The sequence below is a fragment of the Marmota marmota genome, unplaced genomic scaffold, assembly GCF_001458135.2.
Source record: "Marmota marmota marmota unplaced genomic scaffold, marMar, whole genome shotgun sequence".
NCBI lineage: Eukaryota > Metazoa > Chordata > Mammalia > Rodentia > Sciuridae > Marmota > Marmota marmota.
The window spans coordinates 2,909,351-2,924,044 of NW_026000103.1; the positions used below are offsets into that span (position 1 = coordinate 2,909,351).

Sequence of the window (14,694 nt, forward strand, 5' to 3'; positions counted from 1 at the left end):
ACAATCATATAAATACATGGAGATTGAACAATACTCTTTAAAATGAAGAATGGATCAAAGAAGAAATGAGAATAGACATCAAATTCTTACAAATGAATGAGAACAGAGATACAACATATCAGAATCTTGGGGACATATGAAAGCAGTTATAAGAGAAATATTTACAGCATTGAGTGCCTCAATTTAAAAAAAAATTAGAGAGATCCCAAATAAATAAACTTATGCTCTATCTGAAGGCCTTAGAAAAAGAGGAACAAATACACAAACCAGAAGACAGGAAATAATTAAGATCAGAGCTGAAATCAATGAAATTTAGAATAAGAAAACAATACACAGGATCAATGTAACAAGGATTTGGTTCTTTGAAAAGATAAATAAGATTGACAAATCCTTAGCCAAACTAACCAAAAGAAAAAGTGAGAAGATGCAAACCAATAAGATCAGAAATGAAAATGAAGATATCACCACAGACTCTTCTGAAATCTAAAGGACTACCAGAACCTATTTTGAAATTTTATACTACATGAATCTGGTAATCTGCAAGAAACTGACAAATTTCTAGACATACATGACCTGCCTAAATTGAATTAGGAAGATATAAATACCCTAAACAAACCAATATCAAATAATTAAATTGAAACAGCAATTAAAAGTCTTCGAAAAAAGGAGAGTCCAGGACCTGATAGATTCTCAGCTGAGTTCTATCAGACCTTTACAGAATAACTAACACCAGTTTTCCTTAAATTATTCCACAAAATTGAAAGATATGAAACTATTCCAAATACTCTTCGTGAAGCTAGCTAATCCTGATTCCAAAAACAGACAAAGATGCATCAAGGAAAGAAAACTACAGACCAATATCCCCGATGAACATAGATGCAAAAATCCTTAATAAAATATTAGCAAACCACATTCAAAAACACATCAAAAAGATATTACACCATGATCTAGTGGGTTTCATTCATTGGGATGCAAGGTTCATTCAACATATGCAAATGAATAAATGTAATTCATCACTTAAACAGAATTACAGACAAAAATCATATAATCATTTGAATAGATTCAGAAAAGGCCTTTGATAAAACTCAGTACCCATTCATGTAAAAAAGCATTAGACTAGCTAGGGATCAAAACAAGTTACCTCAACATTGTAAAGGGCATTTATTCCAATCCCAAAGCCAACATCATACTAAATGGAGAAAAACTAAAAGAATTTCCTCTAAATTCAGCAACAAGACAAGGCTGTCTATCCTCACCACTCCTATTCAATACTGCCTGAAAAATATTAAACTAAGCAATCAGGCAAGAAAAGGATATTACAAGAATACAAACAGGAAAAGAAAAATCAAAATATATTTGTTTGCTGATGATTTGATCCTATATCTAGAAGACCCTCCCCCCCCAAAAAAAAAAACCACCAGAAGACTAGAGCTTATAAATGAGTTTAGCAAAGTAATAGGAATCAAGTTCAGCACACATAAATCAATAACTTTCCTATACTCTAACAGTGATTCAGATGAGGAAGAAATCACGAAAACTATCTATTTACAATAACCCCCCTCCCACACACACACACAAACACAACTCAGATACTTGGGAATTCATCTAACCAAGGAGGTAAGAGCTCCACAATAAAAATTATATAACACTGAAGAAAGAAATTAAAGAAGACCTTAGAAGATGAAAAGACACCCCATGCTCTTCAATAAACAGAAATAATATTGTCAGAATGGCCATACTACCAAAAGCAATATAGATTCAATGCAATTCCCATCAAAATACCAATAACATTCATCACAGAATTTGAAAAAAAAACAATGCTTAGATTCATTTGAAAGAATAAGAGACCCAGAATAGTCAAAGAAATACTAAACAAGAAAAGCAAAGCAAGAGGTATCACAATACCTGATCTGAAATGGAGCTGTAGTTAAAAAAAAAAGCCAGCATGATATTGGCATCAAAATATATATGGAGACCAATGGAACCAAATAGAAGACACAGAGACAAATCCACATACCTATACCCTTTTGATATTTTGCAAATGTGCCAAAATATATCTTAGAGAAAAAGACAACCTTTTTTTTTTTTAACAAATGGTTCTAGGAAAACAGGATAACTATATGTAGAAAAAGTAAATGAGACCCTTGTCTCTTACCCTGAATGAAACTCAAATAGAAATGAATCAAAGACTAGGAATTAGACAAGAAATCTTAAAACTGCTACAAGGAAACATACGAACAACACGCCATAACATAGGTACTGGCAACCACCTTCCTTAACAAGACCCCAAAAGTGCAAGAAATAAAAACCAAGAATCAATAAGTGGGATTCACAGCAAAGGAAATGATTAAAAGCATGAAGAGAGAAAATACAGAATGGGAGAAAATCTTGGCCAGTTACTCCTTCAATAAGGTATTAATATCCAGAATATATAAAGAATTCAAAAAACTTCACACACACACACAAAAAAAAATAACACAATCAATAAATGGGCAAAATAACTAAACAGAAACTTCTCAAAAGAAGAAACACAAATGGCTGAAAAATACAGGAAAAATGCTCAATATCTCTAGCATTCAGGGAAATACAAATCAAATCTACACTAAGAGTTCATCTCACTCCAATCAGAATGGCAATGATCAAGAATATAAACAATAAATGTTGGCAAGATTGTGGGGGGGAAAAGGTACACTTGTACATTATTGGTGGGGATGCAGACTAGTACAACCACTCTGGAAAGTAGTAAGATTCCTTAAAAAACAAAAAAAACTAGGGATGGAACAACCATATGTCCCAGGTATTCCACTCCTGGACTCCTGGATATTTTCCTGAAAGATCTAAAATTGGCATACCATAGCAATATCACCACATCAATGTTTATAACAGTACAATTCACAATAGCTAAATTATGGAATCAATACAGATGCCTGTCAATAGAGAAATGGATTAAGAAGTTGTGGTATATGTATGTGTGTGTGTGTGTGTGTGTGTGTGTGTGTGTATATATATATATATATATATATACACACACACACACACACATACATACAAACATATACACAATGGAGTCCTACTCAGCTATAAAAAAGAAGGAAGTTGTGGCATTTGCTGGTAAATGGATAGAAATAGAGAATATCATGCTAAGTGAAATTAACCAAACTCAGAAATTCAAAGGTCACATGTTTTATCTCATATTTGAAAGCTAGAGTAAAATAAAAGAAAGAAGGAAGGAAGGATAGGAAAACAAAAAAGAACCAATCAAATACAAAACAATAAGTGGATGAAAAGAAGTCTAGTAGAGGAAGGAGAATGGGAGAGGGAGGGAGGATGGGAGGGAAAGGAGTATGGGAAAGGCGGGATCATGAACTGAATTAGATTTCTATGCACGTATGAGTTTGTTGGGGTTAAACCCAACTACTATGTATAATTAGTAAGCTCTAATAAAAAAAAAAAGAATGAGAGTGGCTGGATGAGAGAAGCAGGTGTGAAAGCAGTAGGAGAGAAGGGAATGGTACTCAAATGATGTCAGGCCTCAGAGACCATTTAAAGGACTTTGAGCTGAACTCTCAAAGAGAGACCTACTGTGGGAGTTGATCACAGTAATGACAATGGCCAACATTTTTTGTGGATTTTTTGACTGCTGTAGAGGGGCAAAAGAATCAGCATAGAGACTCTTACAGAGATCCATGCAAGAGGAGCTTGTTCAAAAACAGGTGGGAACGTGAAGTAGAATAAGGACTGACTGGATTCTGAATCCATTCTGAGGACAGAGACAGGATTCATGGCTGAACTGGATGTGGATATGAGAAAAAGAGAAGAGTCAAAATGACTCTGAGCTGTAGGTCTCAGCAATTTGAAGGAGGGGGTTTCCTCAAGGAAAATGGGGAAGGATACAGGTAGGAAGACAGTGATTTTAGACATTTAAATTTGATATCCAGGGTTATCAGAGTCTGAGGTTAGAAGTCTAAGCTAGAGATAGAGCATTTTAATAAAAATGGCCTATTTCTTTGACTGGCAGATAGACTTCTATAGGTAAAATGCATGGGCCCCTTAATGAGCCACATGACTTGTAGATGAAATCCTGTTGGCTGGGAAAAAAAATGATGGAGAGGCAGAGTCCATGAGAGCACAGTGAGCAGAACATCATTTTCAATGTCAATTAGATAAAACAGACATGTGCATAAAACATAAACCAAGTAACCAAGAACCTTTATGTCTGAAGAGCAAATCTTCAAAATAATCAATATAACTGAGGCAAATGTAATGATTTTGTTCTCAAAATTGTGTCTCAAGGGAAAAATCTATGTGAAAACTATTTACACATTTCCCCTCACTTGTGAAAAAAAATGTTCAATATCTCTAGCATTCAGGGAAATGCAAATCAAAACTACACTAAGATTTCACCTTCTCACTCCAGTCAGAATGGCATTCCTTGAAGACAATTTGTCAAATTACATAGCCCACTAATTGTCCATAAATGTCTAAACTATTGCTATTTCTGATCTTTCAATATGTTCTGGAGTCAAGACTTTAACTTCAGGGTGTAGCACCAACACTACCCCGCTATGTTGCATAACCAACGGTATGAGAGTCTTTGCACCTTGGAACAATGCTGGCATGATGTGGGATATAACTACCTCCACAATATCAAATAAATCTTTTTAAGGCACAACTTAGTGACACCATCCATCAAGCAGAAATTACTCAATGGAAAAGTCATTCTGAGTATTATTAAATGTAGGTTTATACTTCTGGAAGGAAATGCTATTAGTTTTTGTTTTCCTTTGTAAAGGGGAACATGACTGGTGGCCAAAAGCAGACACAACTAGGTTTAAAGCCCAGCTTGGTATCAGCTGTGTGACCACGAAAAGACTACTGTATCTCTCTGTGCCACACCATCATTGTCTGTAAAATGAACATTACATTCTAGAAGGATTATTGGGAATGTTGAATGTATTACTACTCATGAAGTCATTAGAAAAATGCCTGGAACATTGTAAATCCTATTCCTATATAGTACATCTATTTGACAAACAAATAAAATGCTGATTTTTCTCTTCTTAAGTATATCTTTTTCTGCTCACTCCTGTCATTTTTGCATGTTTTTCATGTTTTTATAGCTTTTCTGAATCTGCTGGCAGAAGTTAAATATTTTTGAGTTTTATTCCCATAATTGTAGACTTGTTCCTCTCGAAAACTCATCTCTGAGGTAGTTTCTGAGGCATGCTGGGTCCCCCTGCTTGCCTTCCTGCCTGCCTTCCAGAGATCGCCTGCAGCATGCCTGGTGGAGTTCCAAGTTCTCCACAGTCGGCCAAGTGAGGTTTAGTGTTATTTTTCATCACCTTGACGTCAGTGAGAAATATCACTAAATTAATACAAAAAAGATGTTCAATAGGATTTCACGAATAACTCAAAGCCCACTGCAAATACAGGATTGTCTGTGATGTTTTGAATTGATGGAAATCTGTCTAGGGATTTCCAACAATTCATAAACTAATTTCAGCTGACTGATTTCAAGTTTCGTTTTTTTTAAAAAAAACCTGGCAAGTTAGAATGAAAGTGGAATCCTTTCCAGGTAAACACCCAGAATTGATTCAATTATCATTGACAACTGACGAATTCGCTGCAGGCATCAGCAAAAGTCCCTCATGGCAAATGTTGACAATGGCGGCAGATGTCCAAATGCTCTCCCCTGCCTTGACATGCGTCAAGGAGGCTGGGGGGCAGAGTTGTCTCCACCTTGTTAGGCCTACCTCCACCAATGGAGTCCCCATATCCCCTTCTCCTCCACGGCTGCCTCTAGACAGGATTATTCCTGCGTGTGCAAAGGCCATTTCACTCTGTTGCTCCCGGCAGGAGGACTTTCTCCCACAGGCTTATTATGGGCTGCCAATACACATTGGCAGAGGATTTAATATGAATCTTCTTCTTTTTTTCTTCTTCTCCTTGATATTTTAAGCTCCAAAGTCTGATTTAATGTTCTGATTTCAAGGGCAAAGCATGTAAGCCTCAAAAAAAAGAACTTTCAGAAAATCCCTTATGAGGGAGACTCTAATTTTTATATTTGATGTGGTGTTCACTCAGGTACTACCTTCCACCCTCTTCCTTCCCTTTGAGCATTATTGCTGCTTAAGACTTGTCCCTTCTGAGGTCAGAGTACAGATTTGCTGCCTCTAGACAGCTTGGCTCATTTTAAAATTCCTCCACATGAATACCCGCAGCACAAATTGACGAGGTCACATTCACTCTCTAGAATCTACTCCTCCAGCTTGTTTAAGCTGTTTAGTTAAATCACTTGGTCCAGAGCTATTTTTCCTGATCCTAGGGAAGTGTTTAACAGCCAACCTCCATCATTTCATGGGAACTGCTGTCAGTAAGATTTTTTTCAGTGTGAAATCCAGTGAATTTCCTTTGGCCTTCTTTTTTGGGATCGCTCAGTGGCACGTGTTCTGTGCAAAGCCCTGTCCTCTTTGTTCACTGGGAGTCTACGTTTTTCCTTATATTTCTCTTATCTCTCTTGGTGCTTCTTATGGTTATTAATCCATCTCAAGCTCCTGCTCCATTCCTTGGAGTTATGACACTTGTCTTTGCTCTGCACAACAGAGCAATCCCAGCATCACCGCCCACCAGCCATATGGGTCTGAGAAAGTTACTTCTCAGTGCCTTTGTTTCTTCATCTACAAGATAAAATAACACTATCGACCTCAAAAGGTTGTCAAGTTAGATACTGAATTCGTATTTATTATCTTAGTAGCTACTTAATACTTCATGTAAAGTATACTTAATAGTTAGAGTTAATATTTGTAAGTACTTAGAATGCTGATTATCACATAATAAACATTATTGAATGTTTAATTTTTCATATTAACCCCATAGTTCAATCATAGCCCTCATGCAGATGATTTTTCCAGATGCACATTCCAACCAAGATTTCTCTAGAACCTGTATATCTGCTATAGTTTGGATGTCAAATGTCCCACAAAGGCTTGGTCTCAGAGTGGTGCTATTGGGAAGGGGTGAGACCCTTAGGAGAAAAGGCCTAGTGGAAGGTCCCTAGGTCACTGGGACATGCTCTAAAAGAGGATTAGGGGACTCCAGTTCTCTTCTACTTCCTCTTTTTTTTGCTTATGTTTTTAGAGTCTGTTGTGGAGAAAGCCCTGGACTACACATTAGAACCCCATGGATTTAGTATCAATGCAGCCAGTACTGACTAACTGAACTTATAAGTGACTGTCCCCTTCCAATCCTGTTTTCCCTCTGACAAAGATTTATCACTCATTCAACAAAAACATTAAGCTTTTATATGCCAGACCTGTTCTGTGCTCTTGGGATACAGCAGTTAAGAACTGGTACCCCTGGCTTCATAAGGTTTACCCAGGAGGAGGAGGAGGACACTGAGTTGGTAAATTCCCCACAAATCCCTAACAAATGAAATGAGTACTCTGAGCTCTGCTACTGCCCCCTCCTCCCATGCATGCTTCTGTTACAGCTCATATGGTTGTGTGGCAACTTTTTCTTTTCTGTATGAATTAGCTTAGGCTTCTCCCAGAAGGAAGTAGACAAGAACTGGGGTGCAAGTGGTTTTAAGGGGGATGATCTCAAAAAGTACAGATGAGGAAAAGTGAGATATGGAAGGGAAAAAATGCAATAAAGGTGTGTTCATGACTGGGCAACTTGATCTCAGTCCCTGAGATCTGAAAAACTGTGTAGGTCACATCTCTGTAATATCACACCAGAGGATAGGAGAGCTGAAGCACCTAATCCTTACTTATGGAGCATGGTCCCTTAGGGACATTAGCTTCACTGCATTTCCATGTTGCTCTTGCATGTGCCCAAGCCTCAAGTGAACTCAGATGGATTGAGGCAAGAATGGCAGGACCTCTATGACATCTACTACACACATAGTCCCCTCTAAGAACTGTAAGATGTACACATTATCTATCTGACTATCCATACAATTTACTAGAGTTCCTGGGGAATAATGAACACTAAATCATGTGCTAAATGAATGGGCAAATCTCTGATAAATTGATGTGTTAAAATACACACTTGCAATAGGTTACCTGTTTTGAAACATGGAAGGCTAACAGGGCACAGGTGAGGGTGTGGATGTTGAGAAAGTAATTTTCTTGTTGAAATGCCAGATACAAAACTCATTGATTAGATGCCCCAAAAAGGTGATTTGTTTCCTCCTCCCTTTTGGCATATTTGGAAGGATACATGGTAGTAGTGGTCATACCAACAGGGTGGATTCCACACTCCACCATCCAATGTGTCAGGAAAAGTTGCATGGAAACAGCAAGTGGACGAATTTCCTGAGCATTGACACTTGACAGATGTCCTTATGAAGACCCTCACTCCAGACTATTTTTTATGTAATGATGCATTTAACTATAAGATTCCTGAACATACAAGATTGTAGAGAATAAATGTATGTTTGATGCTAGTCAATCCAGAATGGGCTCCAGAAAATTCTTGTTCAGATTTTTTAATCAAGCATGAAATTTTAGGAATAAATATTTGTTCACAATGATGGTGACAGGTTTTACAGAGTTGGGTTTTTGGCATAAAATGACTTCCCATTTCATAGGCATATAAAATAAGCACATAAAATAGTTAAAAAGGCTTCTTGGACATCAAATAACTCATACTAAACATCCTGATGAGTTAAGTGTAAATAAATGAGAAACACATGGATAAAATTTTCCTTAAATACATAAAGCTTTAGACATTAAGGAAAAAAGATTAACAAAACACATCTGGGGGTTTGCCCACTGCAAAAGTTATTTTTAGTTTGGATATTAAAACAAATTACAATTTAATACATCCATCTTGAGCATAAACTCTTGATTTATAAAGTAATGCCAGTCATATAATGATTGCAAAGATAGTATAGACAGTTATGAGAAGGCAGCCTTGACTCGGGTGAAAAAAATTCTTCAATAAAATCATTTAAAAGCAAAAAGGTCAATTTTTTTACTATCATTTTTAGCAAGAGAAGCTCAAGAAAAAACATTTCTACCATTCACTCTGAGGAATAAACACATGGAAAATGCATCATTATAGAATTGTTGCTACTTTTTTCTACTAAAATAAAATCACAGTTCAGAAGAAGATGAGAGGGGTATTTGCTTCATTCAAGTTTGTTAAACAAAATTGAACAAAAGCCAAATTTTAGCGGTTAGAGTATAGTTCAGTGATAGAGTATATTTCCAGTGTGCATATAACTCTGGATTACATTTATAGCACCCCCCCCACCAAAAAAAACCCAGATTTTAATATTTCCCTAAACCAACTGATAAATATTACAGGAGGGGTGGGTTTTCATGCCAGATTAATTTTTGCTCCTTATCTATCATCTACAAGTGGACATAGCAAAGATTGATCAATAATAATAACAAAAACAACAACCATAACTGGGCTCTGGGTCCTCATTAAAGACCGTTTGTGAAATCTGGTCACAGTTTCTAGAAGCATAAAGTTCCTACTTCTGTGTAGCTCAGAGAGGCTTCCCATCTGAGCCAATGTTCCACAGTCACCATCAAAAGGATGGCAGGTGCTATAATTCCATCCCACAGGTATTTCTTCTTCAAAGAGACCGTGAGTGACAGCTTAAATCTGGACCCCTGAAGGCATCTGGCCTGGGATGTCCCAGAGGGGACTTATTGCTTTTTCGATGGGTGGGGCAAAGGAGATAGATAGTTCCCAGGAATGTATTAATCCTGGGCTTCATCTCTTGAACTGAGTATTTCAATCTCAGTCCCAGACCCTTCGGCCTAAATTCTCAGGGACCCTGTACATCTGCCTGGCCCTGCACCCTCCCTCCTCACAGTTCCCCAGTCTTCTCTGGGCCACAGTTCACAGACCCAGTTCCTTCTTGAGGATCCCCTGACTGTCCAGGAATCAACATGAACTGGAGATGACAAAATGCTCATGGGCGAGCCCTGAGATGTCCCAGAACTGAGAACAAGATCCTCCATGGCCAACTGCCCCCAGATCCAAATCAGAAACAAACAACAAATAACCATACAAATCACTCAGAGAAATGGAGCCCCTGGGCACCCATGAGGAGAATGCAATTCAAAGAAAACTGAGTTACTGAAAATAGTCTATAGGGAAAGAAGAAAGCAAAGAAGTAATGAATAAACAAAAGGCATCTGGATGCCAGGGCTGCTTGTCATCCTTCAGTGGCTGGGCCTGAGGAGTTGAACCTCACCTCCTTTGCCCATGTTCCACCCTCTGACTTCTGGATGACTCTACTTTGTTCCTCTCCCAAATTAATTTGCACAGAATAGTGAAAGATAAAAGTGTTAATGAAAGAAATATGATATCAGTCTATCACTCTATCTCTGTTCTTCAGTTTTACAGGCACAGGCAAGTGGTGTGTGGAGAGTGACTATGAATCATTCGCACGCAGATGTCAGAGGACTGGGGTACCATGCAGTCAACAACTAAGAATTCTGAGCAATGTGAAGTTCATCATACCTAAGAAGTAAGCTACACAGTTTTAGTAAAGGGGACTAATAGATTGTCCAGCATGAACTTAAGATACTTGTTTCATTGTTATTGTCATAAATGTGTTTAATCCAAGGACTCTAAAATCTGAGGAAACAAAAAAGTTTTATTCAAATCCTTTGAATTTTAAAGGCCTGGCCAAAAGACCACCTGACTTCAATTTGCTCTCAGGGAAAGGGAAACACTTGAGTCCTAAATTGAAGTTGGATATAGAAGTAGGGAGCATGATCCTTTGCCTGGGACATCTGATATTCTTCAGAATGTCCTGACTGTCCAAGCCCATGATGCAACGAAGCTCTGCAGTCTGCTATGCCCTGGGCTGTTGCAAACAGGCTCCAGATCTGAGGTCTAGGAATAAACACCTGAATATCTCCATGTGATCCCTGGTGTCTTTACAATGAGAAAGGAAAAGAAAGAACCCCAAAGATAGTGCAACACAAGGGGATGAACAGACACAAGTGCAAAGAAGGAAGTGATTGTAATGGGAATTTATTTCCTCCAACAAACTGCAAGATATTTGAGGAACACAGATTAGTCCAAAAAAACTTGCATTCAGCAAGCTCTAAACTTCTGAAGTTGATAAGTGTCTTTCATGACAGTTACTGTCTCTTAAATCATTTCATAGACTTGATGGAGGGTAGTGACAAGACCAAGGTTTCAGTGATACCTATTAATTCGTTATGGTCCCAAACTTTAAATCATTTTATACCACCATCTGGAACAACATAACACCACCATCTCTCCACACTTTGCACACAAGAATGCTCTCATGGGTAACGGCTGGTGAATTTAAACTGCAAAATGTGCTCTGATAATTTTCATATTAACAGTGTAAAGAGTTTCATCTCAAGATATAATTGCACACTGAGGAGAAAAGAACACAGTTAACCCTCTCATTTAAAGTCCATGACATTATCAGGGGATATTAAAAAGCTCATCTCATGGACTAAATTTTACTTAGTATTTAAGTAGATTTTAAGAGTAAAATAAAATGACCTCTAAATACCAACACTTGATATTTTTTAAAAGAGAGAGAGAGAGAGTTTTTTTTTTTAATATTTATTTTTTAGTTTTCGGCGGACACAGCATCTTTGTTTGTATGTGGTGCTGAGGATCGAACCCCGGGCCGCACGCATGCCAGGCGAGCGTGCTACCGCTTGAGCCACATCCCCAGCCCACCAACACTTGATATTGAGGATGCAGCCTTTTAAAAAATAAATACATTATAATAGTATTCCAAAGACTCTCAAACTCCTCCTATTTACTAAATGCAAACCAGTATTTTGTATTTTAACATCCCAAAGCCGTAGGATTGTAATTTTCAAATTTATTACCTTTAAGAGTTAATATAAATACCTTTTGCCCATTCCTTTCAAGTATAATATTCTTGGGCATTGGGGAATGTAAACACCAAAAATTCTTTCTTCAAAAGATGGGGCTGGGGCTCAGCAGTAGCACAATTGCCTAGCATGTGTGAAGCACTGGGTTCGATTCTCAGCACCACATATAAATAAGTAAAATAAAGGTTTATCAGCAACTGAAAAACAAGAGCTTTAACAGGGGCTGAGGTTGTAGCTTAGTGGTTGAGTGCTTGCCTCACATGCGTGTTCGATCCTTAGCACCACATATGAATAAATAAATAAATAAAGGATCATCAATAACTAATAAAATTTTTTTAAAAAGAATAAAAAGAGCTTTAGCTCTGGAAAGTCTTTTGTGTTAGACTGATAAAGTCCCACTTTCTGAAATCATTACACATAAAGCCACTCCTCGCATGTTTGAGAGAATTGTTGCAGGCTTCGTTTTATTCTATTTATTCACCAGAAATGAGCTATATAGTTCAGCGAGAGGGAGGTTACTGGAGGCTCGGCAGAGTGGGTGTAAAGAACTAGGCCAGTCTAGACTTTCTGCTTATTCTACACTGAACCCCTGGAGGTGTAACTTTCTAATGCATACTAGGTTACATACCTGCCTTGCATGCAATCAACATCACATTTACAATGTTGATTTAATGTGTGAGAAAAGGCAGCACATGAAACACACTCTGGACTTCACAGATATTTCTGGTCTGAAGCTCAAGGATATTGGTTTTGGGCTTGTTCTTAAATTATTATGTGTATTGTTATTTGTGTTGCTTACATTACTGTTATTTTCTTTTTTCGTTTTCAGATCTATGTTCCTCTCTTCTCAAGTCCTAGAGTTTGGTTGTAAAAACTCATATTATTTCCATATCCATCTAGAACTTAGGCTCATTATTGCTTAAAGGACTACCATGTTCCACACCACAACAAAATATTGTTCTCATTTAATAGTGTCTCTCACTGTGTATTTCCACCCAGGCATTTCTGTTTTAGCTTCATGAATGTGAAGAAATACTTCTGCACAGGATGAAGAAATAGAACCCTGTACTAATATAATTAAAATCTGCATTGGGATCCTGAAGTTACCAAATTAATATACATGCAGTCAATGTAAAACCACTGGATTAGGAAACATCTAGTTCACAGATTTTGAAGGAAGATGAGAATTATCATATATGTGGATTACATTCATTTCTACATCCCATCAGAAATTTAGAAATATCTTATCAGCTTGCTGTACCCTTAGGACAGGCAGGGAAGTCTGTAGATATCTGAGAAAGATCAGGTGTAGGATAGCAAAAAAATAGAAGAAGAGAACAATGAACAAAAAATGAGATATTATTTCCAAAGTGTTTGGAGATAGTGTATTAAAAAGCCCACCTTTCTGTAATGTACAACCTATTCTATTTATTCAGATTTTTGTAAAATTCCCCCCTTTTAACTTATAATTCTGGAAATATTCAGTCTATTTGATTATGTAGGGATTGGCCACCCAGGCCATTCTTATTATCTAAACTTAGGCCATTTTTCCTGTTGGCTAGAACTTCATCCAAAACACAAAATCAAATGTACAATTGTTACTACTGGCTAGTTACTCTGATAATGCTTTGTTGGAAATAACTAAATAAGTGAAGGTGAGGATGACATTTTCAATGTCAAGAAGAGATTATGTAGACTTCATTTTCATTTTTCTATACTCTGTCATTTTGATTATAGGTAATTGTGAATTGGCTGTAATTAAAGCCAGACAGACAGATCTTAAACACATGCAGTCTTTACAAGATTCAGGAGAGTATGCCCTGCTTATTTGGGCCTTTTCTCCTTAGCACAATAAATGTGTGCTAAGCAGAGTTGAAACTTGTCCTGAAAAAACCCATGGCCTCAGGGTTCCATTGAGAAATAACTGTGTGGGCAAACAAAGATCTCTCTTTACAGCTTTACAAATAATAGGTTTTCACTTTATAAGATGTTTTCACTGCATTCTTAAAGCATCTGCTGATGCAAAACAGCATGGGCCAGTAATTCCAGTGTAGCATTGTGTCTGGAAACAAGTGTCTATTCATGGGAGGCTCACCCTCTCCCCTAGTTAGCTGCTTTCATTCAGAAGCTGGGAGAACAAGCAAGGACCAGGGGGCTAAAGCAAGATGCTTGCTTTGAGCAGTGTGTTTCCACTTACCCACAAGTGCCTCCCTCTAATCACCACCCTACCTAGTGGTAGCCTGGAAATCTTTGAACAAGCAGTGCAAGAAGCTCACAGGGAAGAAAGGAGGTGATGAGAGCACCCTAGGATTTCAAAGATAGGAACCATCTGTACAGATAATAAACAAAGAACCTCCTGACAAATGTCTTAGTCACAGAACAAAGCATCCAACTGCTATAACTAAACCTGTCCTGCAGCTGATCTGTGTGATGAGCATTCCTAATTTTTTAGGACCCTGACGTGGTGCAGAGGGCTGGTGGGGTTTTTTTCCCCACTGGACAAGGAGAATTATTTGACTAATTTGTCAGTGTAGTTTTCCCAAAGGGGGAAAAATGATTATGCAGTATGAGATGTCACTAACTTAATAGAATTATGTCTATGTATACATTCTAATGAGGTTGTATCTTTCTACAACATCCTCCCCATGGAAACAGCCTGTGTTCTTTATTGCATTTGGCATTCCAGGTAAGGTCTGCAAAGCACTCTTTGTGAGGCCAGTTTACTTTCCACTTTCTTGTTGCTATGTGATTTATCCATTACAGTAATATTATTTCAAGTACCTATCATATTTTTCTTTCTAGACCAGAATACTCAAAAAAAAAAAAAAAAAAAAAAAAA

General features: G+C 37.5%; 1 protein-coding gene and 1 long non-coding RNA gene across 3 annotated transcripts in view; one reads left to right on the plus strand and one right to left on the minus strand.

Moving 5' to 3' along the window:
- Positions 1 to 14,694, minus strand: part of Adamtsl1 (ADAMTS like 1) — a 905,649-nt gene that overhangs the window by 698,536 nt on the left and 192,419 nt on the right. The gene's annotated exons all lie outside the window — the stretch shown is intronic.
- Positions 9,193 to 14,694, plus strand: part of LOC125610828 — a 29,323-nt gene continuing 23,821 nt past the window's right edge. The window contains exon 1 of the long non-coding RNA XR_007340884.1: positions 9,193 to 10,492. This is a non-coding gene — a long non-coding RNA (uncharacterized LOC125610828). The remainder of the gene's footprint in view (positions 10,493 to 14,694) is intronic.